Genomic DNA, 12372 nt, shown 5'->3' on the forward strand with positions numbered 1-12372 from the left:
CCACACCGAGTGTTTACCCCCCACACTGAGTGTTTACCCCACATCCCCCCCACACTGAGTGTTTACCCCACCCCCCTACACTGAGTGTTTACCCCTCACCCCCCACACTGAGTGTTTACCCCACACTCCACCCCCCACACTGAGTGTTTACCCCACACCCCCCCCACACTGAGTGTTTACCCCACACACCCCCCCCACACTGAGTGTTTACCCCACACTCCCCCCCCACACTGAGTGTTTACCCCACACTCCACCCCCCACACTGAGTGTTTACCCCACACACACCCCCCACACTGAGTGTTTACCCCACACCCCCCCCACACTGAGTGTTTACCCCACACACACCCCCCACACTGAGTGTTTACCCCACACTCCACCCCCCACACTGAGTGTTTACCCCACACCCCCCCCACACTGAGTGTTTACCCCACACTCCCCCCCACACTGAGTGTTTACCCCACACACACCCCCCACACTGAGTGTTTACTTCACACATCCCCCCACACTGAGTGTTTACCCCTCACCCCCCACACTGAGTGTTTACCCCACACGCCCCCCCACACTGAGTGTTTACCCCACACTGAGTGTTTACCCCACACACACCCCCCACACTGAGTGTTTACCACACCCCCCCCCCACACTGAGTGTTTACCCCCCCCCCACACTGAGTGTTTACCCCCCCACACTGAGTGTTTGCCCCACACACCCCCACACTGAGTGTTTACCCCCCACACTGAGTGTTTACCCCCCCACACTGAGTATTTACCCCACACACCCCCCCACACTGAGCGTTTACCCCACACACCCCCACACTGAGTGTTTACCCCCCACACTGAGTGTTTACCCCCCCACACTGAGTGTTTACCCCACACACCCCAACCCCCACACTGAGTGTTTACCCCCCACACTGAGTGTTTACCCCACACACCCCCCCCCACACTGAGTGTTTACCCCCCACACTGAGTGTTTACCGCACACACACCCACACTGAGTGTTTACCCCCCCACACTGAGTGTTTACCCCACACACCCCCCACACTGAGTGTTTACCCCACCCCCCCCACACTGAGTGTTTACCCCCCACACTGAATGTTTACCCCTCACCCCGCACACTGAGTGTTTTCCCCCCCACACTGAGTGTTTACCCCTCACCCCGCACACTGAGTGTTTACCCCACTCCCCCCACACTGAGTGTTTACCCCCCACACTGAGTGTTTACCCCTCACCCCGCACACTGAGTGTTTACCCCACCCCCACCACACTGAGTGTTTACCCCCCACACTGAATGTTTACCCCTCACCCCGCACACTGAGTGTTTACCCCCCACACTGAGTGTTTACCCCACACTCCCCCCCCACACTGAGTGTTTACCCCTCACCCCCCACACTGAGTGTTTACCCCACACCCTCCCCACACTGAGTGTTTACCCCACACTCCCCCCCCCACACTGAGTGTTTACCCCTCACCCCCCACACTGAGTGTTTACCCCACACCCTCCCCACACTGAGTGTTTACCCAACTCCCCCCACACTGAGTGTTTACCCCACACCCCTCCCACACTGAGTGTTGACCCCACACTCCCCACCCCACACTGAGTGTTTACCCCACACACACCCCCACACTGAGTGTTTACACCCCACACTGAGTGTTTACCCCCCCACACTGAGTATTTACCCCACACATCCCACCCCCCACACTGAGTGTTTACCCCCCACACTGAGTGTTTACCCAACTCCCCCCACACTGAGTGTTTACCCCACACCCCTCCCACACTGAGTGTTGACCCCACACTCCCCACCCCACACTGGGTGTTTACCCCACACACCCCCACACTGAGTGTTTACCCCCCCACACTGAGTGTTTACCCACACCCTCCCACACTGAGTGTTTACCCCCCCCCACACTGAGTGTTTACCCCACACACCCCCACACTGAGTGTTTACCCCCCACACTGAGTGTTTACCCCCCCCCACACTGAGTGTTTACCCCCCCACACTGAGTGTTTACCCCACACACCCCCACACTGAGTGTTTACCCCCCCACACTGAGTGTTTACCCCACACACCCCCACACTGAGTGTTTAACCCCCCCACACTGAGTGTTTACCCCCCCACACTGAGTGTTTACCCCCCCACACTGAGTGTTTACCCCACACACCCCCACACTGAGTGTTTACCCCCCCACACTGAGTGTTTACCCCACCCCCCTCACACTGAGTGTTTACCCACACCCTCCCACACTGAGTGTTTACCCCCCACACTGAGTGTTTACCCCCCCCACACTGAGTGTTTACCCCCCCCACACTGAGTGTTTACCCCCCCACACTGAGTGTTTACCCCCCCCACACTGAGTGTTTACCCCCCCACACTGAGTGTTTACCCCCCACACTGAGTGTTTACCCCACACACCCCCACACTGAGTGTTTACCCCCCACACTGAGTGTTTACCCCCCCCCACACTGAGTGTTTACCCCCCCACACTGAGTGTTTACCCCACACACCCCCACACTGAGTGTTTACCCCCCCACACTGAGTGTTTACCCCACACACCCCCACACTGAGTGTTTACCCCCCCCACACTGAGTGTTTACCCCCCCACACTGAGTATTTACCCCACACCCGCCCCACACTGAGCGTTTACTCCACACACCCCCACACTGAGTGCTTACCCCCCCACACTGAGTATTTACCCCCCACACTGAGTGTTTACCACACACCCCCTCCACACTGAGTGTTTACCCCCCCACACTGAGTATTTACCCCCCACACTGAGTGTTTACCCCACACCCCCCCACACTGAGTGTTTGCCCCACACTCCCCCCACACTGAGTATTTACCCCAAACTGAGTGTTTACCCCACACACACCCCACACTGAGTGTTTACCCCCCACACTGAGTGTTTACCCCCCACACTGAGCGTTTACCCCCCCACACTCAGTGTTTACCCCCCACACTGAGTGTTTATCCCACACACTCCCCCACACTGAATGTTTACCCCACACCTCCCCACACTGAGTGTTTACCCCCCACACTGACTGTTTATCCCACACACTCCCCCACACTGAATGTTTACCCCACACCTCCCCACACTCAGTGTTTACCCCCCCACACTGAGTGTTTACCGCACCCCACCCCCACACTCAGTGTTTACCTCCCCATACTGAGTGTTTACCCCACACCCCCCCCACACTCAGTGTTTACCCCCCCCACACTGAGTGTTTACCCCCCACACTGAGTGTTTACCCCACACCCCCCCCACACTCAGTGTTTACCCCCCCACACTGAGTGTTTACCCCCCCACACTGAGTGTTTACCCCACACCCCACCCCCACACTGAGTGTTTATCCCACACACCCCCCCACACTGAATGTTTACCCCACACCCCCCCACACTGAGTGTTTACCCCCCACACTGACTGTTTACCCCCCCACACTCAGTGTTTACCCCCCACACTGAGTGTTTACCCCCCACACTGACTGTTTACCCCCCCACACTCAGTGTTTACCCCCCCACACTGAGTGTTTACCCCACACAGCATCAATGAACAAAGTTAAGGAGCTGAAGCAGGATTGCAGTTTGATGTTATGTGTCTAATGAACCTATTTGAATAATGTCCCATTTGCTCAGTGTTCTCGGTGAATATTTCCCATGTTCTTCACAAACATTAACATTTGGAACATTTTTACATAACAATTAAATTAGCATACTGCAAAATACAAGCCACCTTCTGCATGAATACATTAACAGAATACAAATCCCAAAACACAGGCAGGACGGGCTGGAACATTCTGGACCTTTTCCCAGTGGGTTTGTGGGGGATCAAGGTGCCATGGCGCTCGGTCGGGAACAAGGACACGGCGCACTGAGAGATGGAAAACGTCATGGACTCAAATAAGAAAACAAATAGTTCATGAACATCATGGATTCTCTTGTCTTTTCGCAGATGGCCATAGTTGGCTCAATCAAACATTATCTAAAATGAATTGTACATTCTGGGGGTGTCAGCCGTCGGTCAGTGGGCAGCACTCTCGCCTCTGAGTCGGAAGGTTGTGGGTTCAGGTCCCACTCCAGGGACTGGAGCAATCAATCTGGGCTGACACTCCAGCACAGTACTGAGGGAGCTGCACTGTCGGAGGGGCAGTACTGACTGAGGGAGTGCTGCACTGTCGGAGGGGCAGTACTGAGGGAGTGCTGCACTGTCGGAGAGGCAGTACTGAGGGAGTGCTGCACTGTCGGAAGGGCAGTACTGAGGGAGCTGCACTGTCGGAGGGGCAGTACTGAGGGAGTGCTGCACTGTCGGAGGGGCAGTACTGAGGGAGCTGCACTGTCGGAGGGGCAGTACTGAGGGAGTGCTGCACTGTCGGAGGGGCAGTACTGAGGGAGCTGCACTGTCGGAGGGGCAGTACTGAGGGAGCTGCACTGTCGGAGGGGCAGTACTGAGGAAGTACTGCACTGTCGGAGGGGCAGTACTGAGGGAGTGCTGCACTGTCGGAGGGGCAGTACTGAGGGAGCTGCACTGTCGGAGGGGCAGTACTGAGGGAGAGCTGCACTGTCGGAGGGGCAGTACTGAGGGAGCTGCACTGTCGGAGGGGCAGTACTGACTGAGGGAGTACTGCACTGTCGGAGGGGCAGTACTGAGGGAGTGCTGCACTGTCGGAGGGGCAGTACTGAGGGAGCTGCACTGTCGGAGGGGCAGTACTGAGGGAGCTGCACTGTCGGAGGGGCAGTACTGAGGGAGTACTGCACTGTTGGAGCGGCTGTACTGAGAGAGAGCTGCACTGTCGGAGGGGCAGTACTGAGGGAGCTGCACTGTCGGAGGGGCAGTACTGAGGGAGCTGCACTGTCGGAGGGGCAGTACTGAGGGAGTACTGCACTGTCGGAGGGGCAGTACTGAGGGAGTACTGCACTGTCGGAGGGGCAGTACTGAGGGAGTGCTGCACTGTCGGAGGGGCAGTACTGAGGGTGTGCCGCACTGTCGGAGAGGCAGTACTGCAGTGTCGGAGGGGCGGTACTGAGGGATTGCCGTACTGTCGGAAGGGCAGTGCTGCACTGTCGGAGGGGCAGTACTGAGGGAGAGCTGCACTGTTGGAGGTTCAGTACTGAGGGAGAGCTGCACTGTCGGAGGGGCAGTACTGAGGGATTGCCGTACTGTCGGAGGTGCAGTACTGAGGGATTGCCGTACTGTCGGAGGGGCAGTACTGAGGGAGAGCTGCATTGTTGGAGGTGCAGTACTAAGGGAGAGCGGCACTGTCAGAGGGGCAGTACTGCACTGTCGGAGGGGCAGTACTGAGGGAGTGCCGTACTGTCGGAGATGAAATCTATTGGATGAAACATTTAAAGTGAGGCCCCGTCTGCTCTGTCAGGTGGATGGAGAACATCCCATGACATTAGTCAAAGAAAAACAGACGAGTTCTCCCCGGTGCCCTGGGCCAATATTTATCCCTTAACCAACATCACAAACACATCACTGGCCATTATCACAGTGCTGTTTGTGGGAGCTTGCTGTGCGATCATTGGCTGCTGCGTTTCCCACACTGCGACAGTGACTACACTCCAAAAGTACTTTATTGCCTGTAAAGTGTGTTGAGACGCTCTGAGGGATGACACTTGCTGTGGAGATACAAGTCTTTCTTTCTGTGGACAGTTCTCAGGAGGGAGGGTATTTCTGATGATTTGTGGACCTGGGAGCTGGAGCTGGTGTCAGACAGGACACCGGGGTGTGCTCTGCCCAGGTCAGCCTCAGTAGCCGAGGGGGCGTCTGATGCAGGGATTTTCCCGGGGGGAGGGGTGTCTTGTCAGGGGGAGGGGTAAGTTGCCGGGGGAGGGGTCTGTTGCCGGGGGAGGGTTCTGTTGCCGGGAGAGGGGTCTGTTGCCGGGGGAGGATTCTGTTGCCGGGAGAGGGGTCGGGGGAGGGGTCTGTTGCCGGGGGGAGGGGTCTGTTGCCGGGGGGAGGGGTCTGTTGCCGGGGGTGGGGTCTGTTGCCGGGGGAGGGGTCTGTTGCCGGGGGAGGGGTCTGTTGTCGGGAGGAGGGAGGGGCCTGTTATCAGGGGGAGGGGTCTGTTGCCGGGGGAGGTGTCTGTTGCCGGGGGAGGGGTCTGTTGCCGGGGATGGGGTATGTTGCCGGGGGAGGGGTCTGTTATTAGTGGGAGGGATATGTTGCCGTGGGAGGGGTCTGTTATTAGTGGGAGGGGTATGTTGCCGGGGGAGGGGTCTGTTGCCGGGGGAGGGGTATGTTGCCGGGGGAGGGGTCTGTTATTAGTGGGAGGGGTATGTTGCCGGGGGTGGGGTATGTTGCCGGGGAGGGGTCTGTTGCCGGGGGAGGGGTCTGTTATTAGTGGGAGGGGTATGTTGCCGGGGGAGGGGTCTGTTATTAGTGGGAGGGGTATGTTGCCGGGGGAGGGGTCTGTTGCCGGGGGAGGGGTCTGTTATTAGTGGGAGGGGTATGTTGCCGGGGGAGGGGTCTGTTATTAGTGGGAGGGGTATGTTGCCGGGGGAGGGGTCTGTTATTAGTGGGAGGGGTATGTTGCCGGGGGAGGGGTCTGTTGCCGGGGGAGGGGTCTGTTATTAGTGGGAGGGGTATGTTGCCGGGGGAGGGGTCTGTTATTAGTGGGAGGGGTATGTTGCCGGGGGAGGGGTCTGTTGCCGGGGGAGGGGTCTGTTGCCGGGGGAGGGGTCTGTTATTAGTGGGAGGGGTCTGTTGCCGGGGGAGGGGTCTGTTATTAGTGGGAGGGGTCTGTTGCCGGGGGAGGGGTCTGTTGCCGGGGTTCGGTGGAGGATTATGAAGTGACCAATCACAGTGCAGACTGTGGAGAGCTGGAGGATGCGCTCCAGCCCCCGCGGGGAGAGCACTCTGCGGCCCACCGGGAAAGCTGGTCTTGAAGCCCAGTCGCGGAGCAGAGCGGTGCTGGCCGATTGTCGGGACATCAAGCGCTGTGTTGGAAATTGCAGCCCAGGCTGAGTCTTTGACTTGCTGCGTTACTGGGAGTGGGTTACCCCATCGAGGTGGATCCTTGCCAAGGAAGATTGCTTTGATGCTAATTCTCACTTTAATGAAGTTGAGAGCATGTTTGCAGATTGAGCCACTTCCCGAGTGCATTCTAATACATCTCTCTTTCATGCAGCAAATTACTGTAAGATAATGAGTTCATTAACCCAAGGCTGATGAGTGGCAAACGAATTTAAACCTTCACTAACATCCTTGGCCATTGCACGAGTAAAAAATATAATCAAGAGAGGGAAGATAGATTATGAAAGTACGAAATATAAAAAGAGATACTAAGAGTTTCTACAGGTACATAAAAAGGAAAAGAGTGGCTAAAGTAAATGTTGGTCCCCTGAAGGATGAGACTGGGGAATTAATAATGGGGAACAAGGAAATAGCAGAGATCGAATAAATATTTTGTATCGGTCTTCACGATAGAAGACACAAATAACTTCCCAAGAGTAGATAATCAGGGGGCTATAGGTAGGGAGGAACGTAATACAATCACTATCACTAAAGAAGTAGTACTCGGTAAAATAATGAGACGAAAGGCAGACAAGTCCTCTGGACCTGATGCCTTACATCTGTAAAAGGATTTGGACAGGCTCAGTGAATGGGCAAAAATTTGGCAAATGTGGGAAAATCCACTTTTGCAGAAATAACAGAAAAGCAAATTACAATTTAAATGGAGAAAAATTGCAAAGTGCTGCAGTACAGAGAGACCTGGGGGGTCCTTGTGCATGAAACACAAAAAGTTAGTACACAGGTAGAGCAAGTGATCAGGAAGGCCAATGGAATGTTGGCCTTTATTGCAAGGTGGATGGAGTATAAAAGCAGAGAAGTCCTGCTATAACTGTACAGGGTACTGGTGAGACCACACCTGGAGTACTGCTTGCAGTTTTGGTCTCCTTATTTAAGAAAGGATATACTTCCTTTGAAGGCTGTTCAGAGAAGGTTCACTAGGTTGATTCCGGAGATGAGGGGGGTTAACTTATGAAGATAGGTTGTGCAGAGAGCAAAATTCACGAGAACCCCCCCATGTTTGAGCTCATTTGAAAGGAAATTTAAGTTGGGACTATCTACTGAAAAGTTTGCTGATTCCAACAGTTTGTCTGCAGAAACTGCAACCTCAGTGGCCATTTAGCTCATATATGCAGAAAGCCTGCAACCAAGCTCATGGTCTACAGGGCTGTAGTAATACCTGCCCTCCTGTATGGCTCAGAGACGTGGACCATGTACAGTAGACACCTCAAGTCGCTGGAGAAATACCACCAACGATGTCTCCGCAAGATCCTACAAATCCCCTGGGAGGACAGACGCACCAACATTAGCGTCCTCGATCAGACCAACATCCCCAGCATTGAAGCACTGACCACACTCAATCAGCTCCGCTGGGCAGGCCACATAGTCCGCATGTCAGACAGAGACTCCCAAAACAAGCGCTCTACTCGGAATTCCTTCACGGCAAGCGAGCCAAAGGTGGGCAGCGGAAACGTTACAAGGACACCCTCAAAGCCTCCCTGATAAAGTGCAACATCCCCACTGACACCTGGGAGTCCCTGGCCATAGACTGCCCTAAGTGGAGGAAGAGCATCCGGGAGGGCGCTGAGCTCCTCGAGTCTCGTCGCCGAGAGCACGCAGAAATCAAGCGCAGGCAGCGGAAAGAGCATGCGGCAAACCAGTCCCACCCTCCCTTTCCCTCAAACACTGTCTGTCCCACCTGTGACAGAGACTGTGGCTCTACCTGGCAGGCGAGTAACCATGATTAAGAAGGTGGTTCTCCCAGGACGAGCCGAGACCATTGCACTTCGGGTATGCTGATGCCTGCGATGTCCCCAAATGTGGGATACTCGACTGCAAAATTCGTATTGGACTGTTCAGCCACCTAAGAACACATGCTAAGAGTGGAAGCAAGTCTTCCTCTATTCCGAGGGACTGCCTACGATGATGATGATGACAGAGGGAGCGCCGCACTCGGTGAAACACCGGCTCGACAACGTCCTCCAGAGTCAGAGCAAAGTGGGGCTTTCAAGTGTGAAGGCCAGGGTGAGAGCTGCTGGCTGGCAGCTCTGGGGCTGCTCTTGGGGCTGCACTGTTGGAGGGGCAATACTGAGGGAGTGCTGCATTGTCTGAGGGGCAGTACTGAGAGAGTGCTGCACTGCCAGAGGGGCAGTACTGAGGGAGTGTCGCACTGTCGGAGGGGCAGTACTGAGGGAGTGCTGCACTGTTGGAGGGGCAGTACTGAGGGAGTGCTGCACTGTCTGAGGGGCAGTACTGAGAGAGTGCTGCACTGCCAGAGGGGCAGTACTGAGGGAGTGCTGCACTGCCAGAGGGGCAGTACTGAGGGAGTGCTGTACTGTCGGAGGGGCGGTACTGAGGGAGTGCAGCACTGTCGGAGGGGCGGTACTGAGGGAGTGCAGCACTGTCGGAGGGGCAGTACTGAGGGAGTACTGCACTGCCAGAGGGGCAGTACTGAGGGAGTGTTGCACTGCCAGAGGGGCAGTACTGAGGGAGCGTCGCACTGTCAGAGGGGCAGTACTGAGGGAGTGCTGCATTGTCTGAGGGGCAGTACTGAGGGAGTGCTGCACTGCCAGAGGGGCAGTACTGAGGGAGTGCTGTACTGTCGGAGGGGCGGTACTGAGTGAGTGCTGCATTGTCGGAGGGGCAGTACTGAGGGAGTGCCGCACTGTCGGAGGGGCAGTACTGAGGGAGTGCCGCACTGTCGGAGGGGCAGTACTGAGGGAGTGCTGCACTGTCTGAGGGGCAGTACTGAGAGAGTGCTGCACTGCCAGAGGGGCAGTACTGAGGGAGCGTCGCACTGTCGGAGGGGCAGTACTGAGGGAGTGCTGCACTGTCGGAGGGGCAGTACTGAGGGAGTGCTGCACTGCCAGAGGGGCAGTACTGAGGGAGCATCGCACTGTCAGAGGGGCAGTACTGAGGGAGTGCTGCACTGTCGGAGGGGCAGTACTGAGGGAGTGCTGCACTGTTGGGTGGGTGTAAACGATACCATGGCACTATTTTGAAGAAGAGCACGGGAGTTATCCCCGGTGTCCTGGGGCCAATATTTATCCCTCAATCAACATAACAAAAAGAGATTATCTGGTCGTTAACATATTATTGTGTGTGGGAGCTTGTTGTGCGCAAATTGGCTGCTGCGTTTCCCACATTACAACGGTCCCCACAATCCAAAATACATCATTGGCTGTAAACATTTTGAGATGTCCTGAGGATGTGAAAGGTGCTATATAAATGCAACTCTTACTGTTCCTTGAAGCCTGCGTGTGTGGGTGAGGAGGGAATGGGGCTCGACTGTGATTTGCCGTCTCCACAGTTTGCCGTTTGGTGAATGGCCACGTGGGCGGGGTGGTGGAGAGTGGATGGTGACGGGGGAGCTGGACCCCAGTACCCTCGGGTGGGGCACAGGCAGCAGGTGATACACATCCTCCACAGTCAGAGCAAAGTGGGCCTTTCAAGTGTGAGCTTGGAGCTCCCTCTGCAGGCCAGGGTGAGAGCTGCTGGCTGGCAGCTCTGGGGCTGCTCTTGGGGCCGCAGTGTTGGAGGGGCAATACTGAGGGAGTGCCGCACTGTCGGAGGGGCAGTACCGAGGGAGTGCCGCATTGGTGGAGGGGCAGTACTGAGGGAGTGCCGCACTGGTGGAGGGGCAGTACTGAGGAAGCGCCGCACTGTCGGAGGGGCAGTACTGAGGGAGTGCCGCACTGTCGGAGGGGCAGTACTGAGGGAGTGCCGCACTGTCGGAGGGGCAGTACTGAGGGAGTGCCACACTGTCGGAGGGGCAGTACTGAGAGTGCGCCGTACCTTCGGAGGGGTAGTACTGAGGGAGTGCCGCACTGTCGGAGGGGCAGTACAGAGGGAGCGCCGCACTGTCGGAGGGGCAGTACTGAGAGTGCGCCATACCTTCGGAGGGGCAGTACTGAGGGAGCGCTGCACTGCCGTAGAGGCTGTACTGAGGGGGCGCCGTACTGTCGGAGGGGCAGTACTGAGGGAGCGCCGTACTGTCGGAGGGGCAGTACTGAGAGTGCGCCGTACCTTCGGAGGGGTAGTACTGAGGGGGCGCCGTACTGTCGGAGGGGCAGTACTGAGGGAGCGCCGTACTGTCGGAGGGGCAGTACTGAGGGGGCGCCGTACTGTCGGAGGGGCAGTACTGAGGGAGCGCCGTACTGTCGGAGGGGCAGTACTGAGGGAGTGCCACTCTATCGAAGGGGCAGTTCTGAGAGAGTCCCGCACTGTCGGAAGGTCAGTACTGAGGGAGTGCTGCACTGTCGAAGGTGCAGTACTGAGGGAGTGCTGTACTGGTGGAGGGGCAGTACTGAGGGAGTGCTGCACTGTCGGAGGGGCAGTACTGAGGGAGTGCTGCATTGTCGGAGGGGCAGTACTGAGGGAGTGCTGCACTGTCGGAGGGGCAGTACTGAGGGAGTGCTGCACTGTCGGAGGGGCAGTACTGAGGGAGTGCTGCACTGTCGGAGGGGCTGTACTGAGGGAGTGCTGCACTGTCGGAGGGGCAGTACTGAGGGAGTGCTGCACTGTCGGAGGTGCCGTATTTCGGATGAGACGTTAAACCGAGGCCCCGTCTGCTCTCTCAGCTGGATGTAAAAGATCCCTTAGCACTATTTCGAAGACGGGCACGGGAGTTATCCTCGGTGTCCTGGGGCCAATATTTATCCCTCCACCAACATCACTAAAACAGATTATCCGGTCATTATCACATTGCTGCTTGTGAGAGCTTGCTGTGCGTACATTGTGTTTCCCACATTACAGCAGTGAGTACATTTCACCAGTACTTCATTGGCTGTAAAGCACTTTAAGACGTTCTACACCATGAAAGGTGCTGTGGACATGCTCGTCTGTCTTTCTTTAAACCTTTATGAAACACCAGTTCGGCCTCAACTGGAGTGTTGTGTCTAATTCTGGGCACAACACTTTAGGAAGGATGTGAAGGCTTGGAGAGGGTGTAGAAAATATTTACGAGAATGGTTCCGGGGATGAGGGACCAGTTACGTGGATAGACCGGAGAAGCTGGGGCTGTTCCCCTTAGAGCAGAGAAGGTTGAGAGGAGATTTGATCGACGTGTTCAAAATCATGAGGGGTCTGAACAGAGTAGAGAGAGAGAAACTGTTCCCATTGGTGGAAGGGCCGAGAACCAGAGGACACAGATTTAAGGTGATTGGCAGAAGCACCAATAGTGTATGAAATAATCTCACGAGGCCCAGTACTGTAAGCTGAATGACCTTGGTTTCTTTATTATAACTCCTGAATGCCCGAACAACAGGGTAGCAAGCCTTTTATACTAGCACAGCACGAGGTGTGGGTGACACTTCGGACTTCTGCAATCGTGCCCTCTGGTGGCAACTATACCTAGCTACAACTCTTTTAG

General features: G+C 56.0%; 1 pseudogene; it reads left to right on the forward strand.

The window, feature by feature from the left end:
- Nucleotides 1-8716: 8716 nt before the first annotated feature.
- Nucleotides 8717-8862, forward strand: LOC139244979 (U1 spliceosomal RNA; annotated as a pseudogene).
- Nucleotides 8863-12372: the final 3510 nt, after the last annotated feature.

This window comes from Pristiophorus japonicus, unplaced genomic scaffold (genome assembly GCF_044704955.1).
Source record: "Pristiophorus japonicus isolate sPriJap1 unplaced genomic scaffold, sPriJap1.hap1 HAP1_SCAFFOLD_2089, whole genome shotgun sequence".
Classification (NCBI taxonomy): Eukaryota; Metazoa; Chordata; class Chondrichthyes; family Pristiophoridae; genus Pristiophorus; species Pristiophorus japonicus.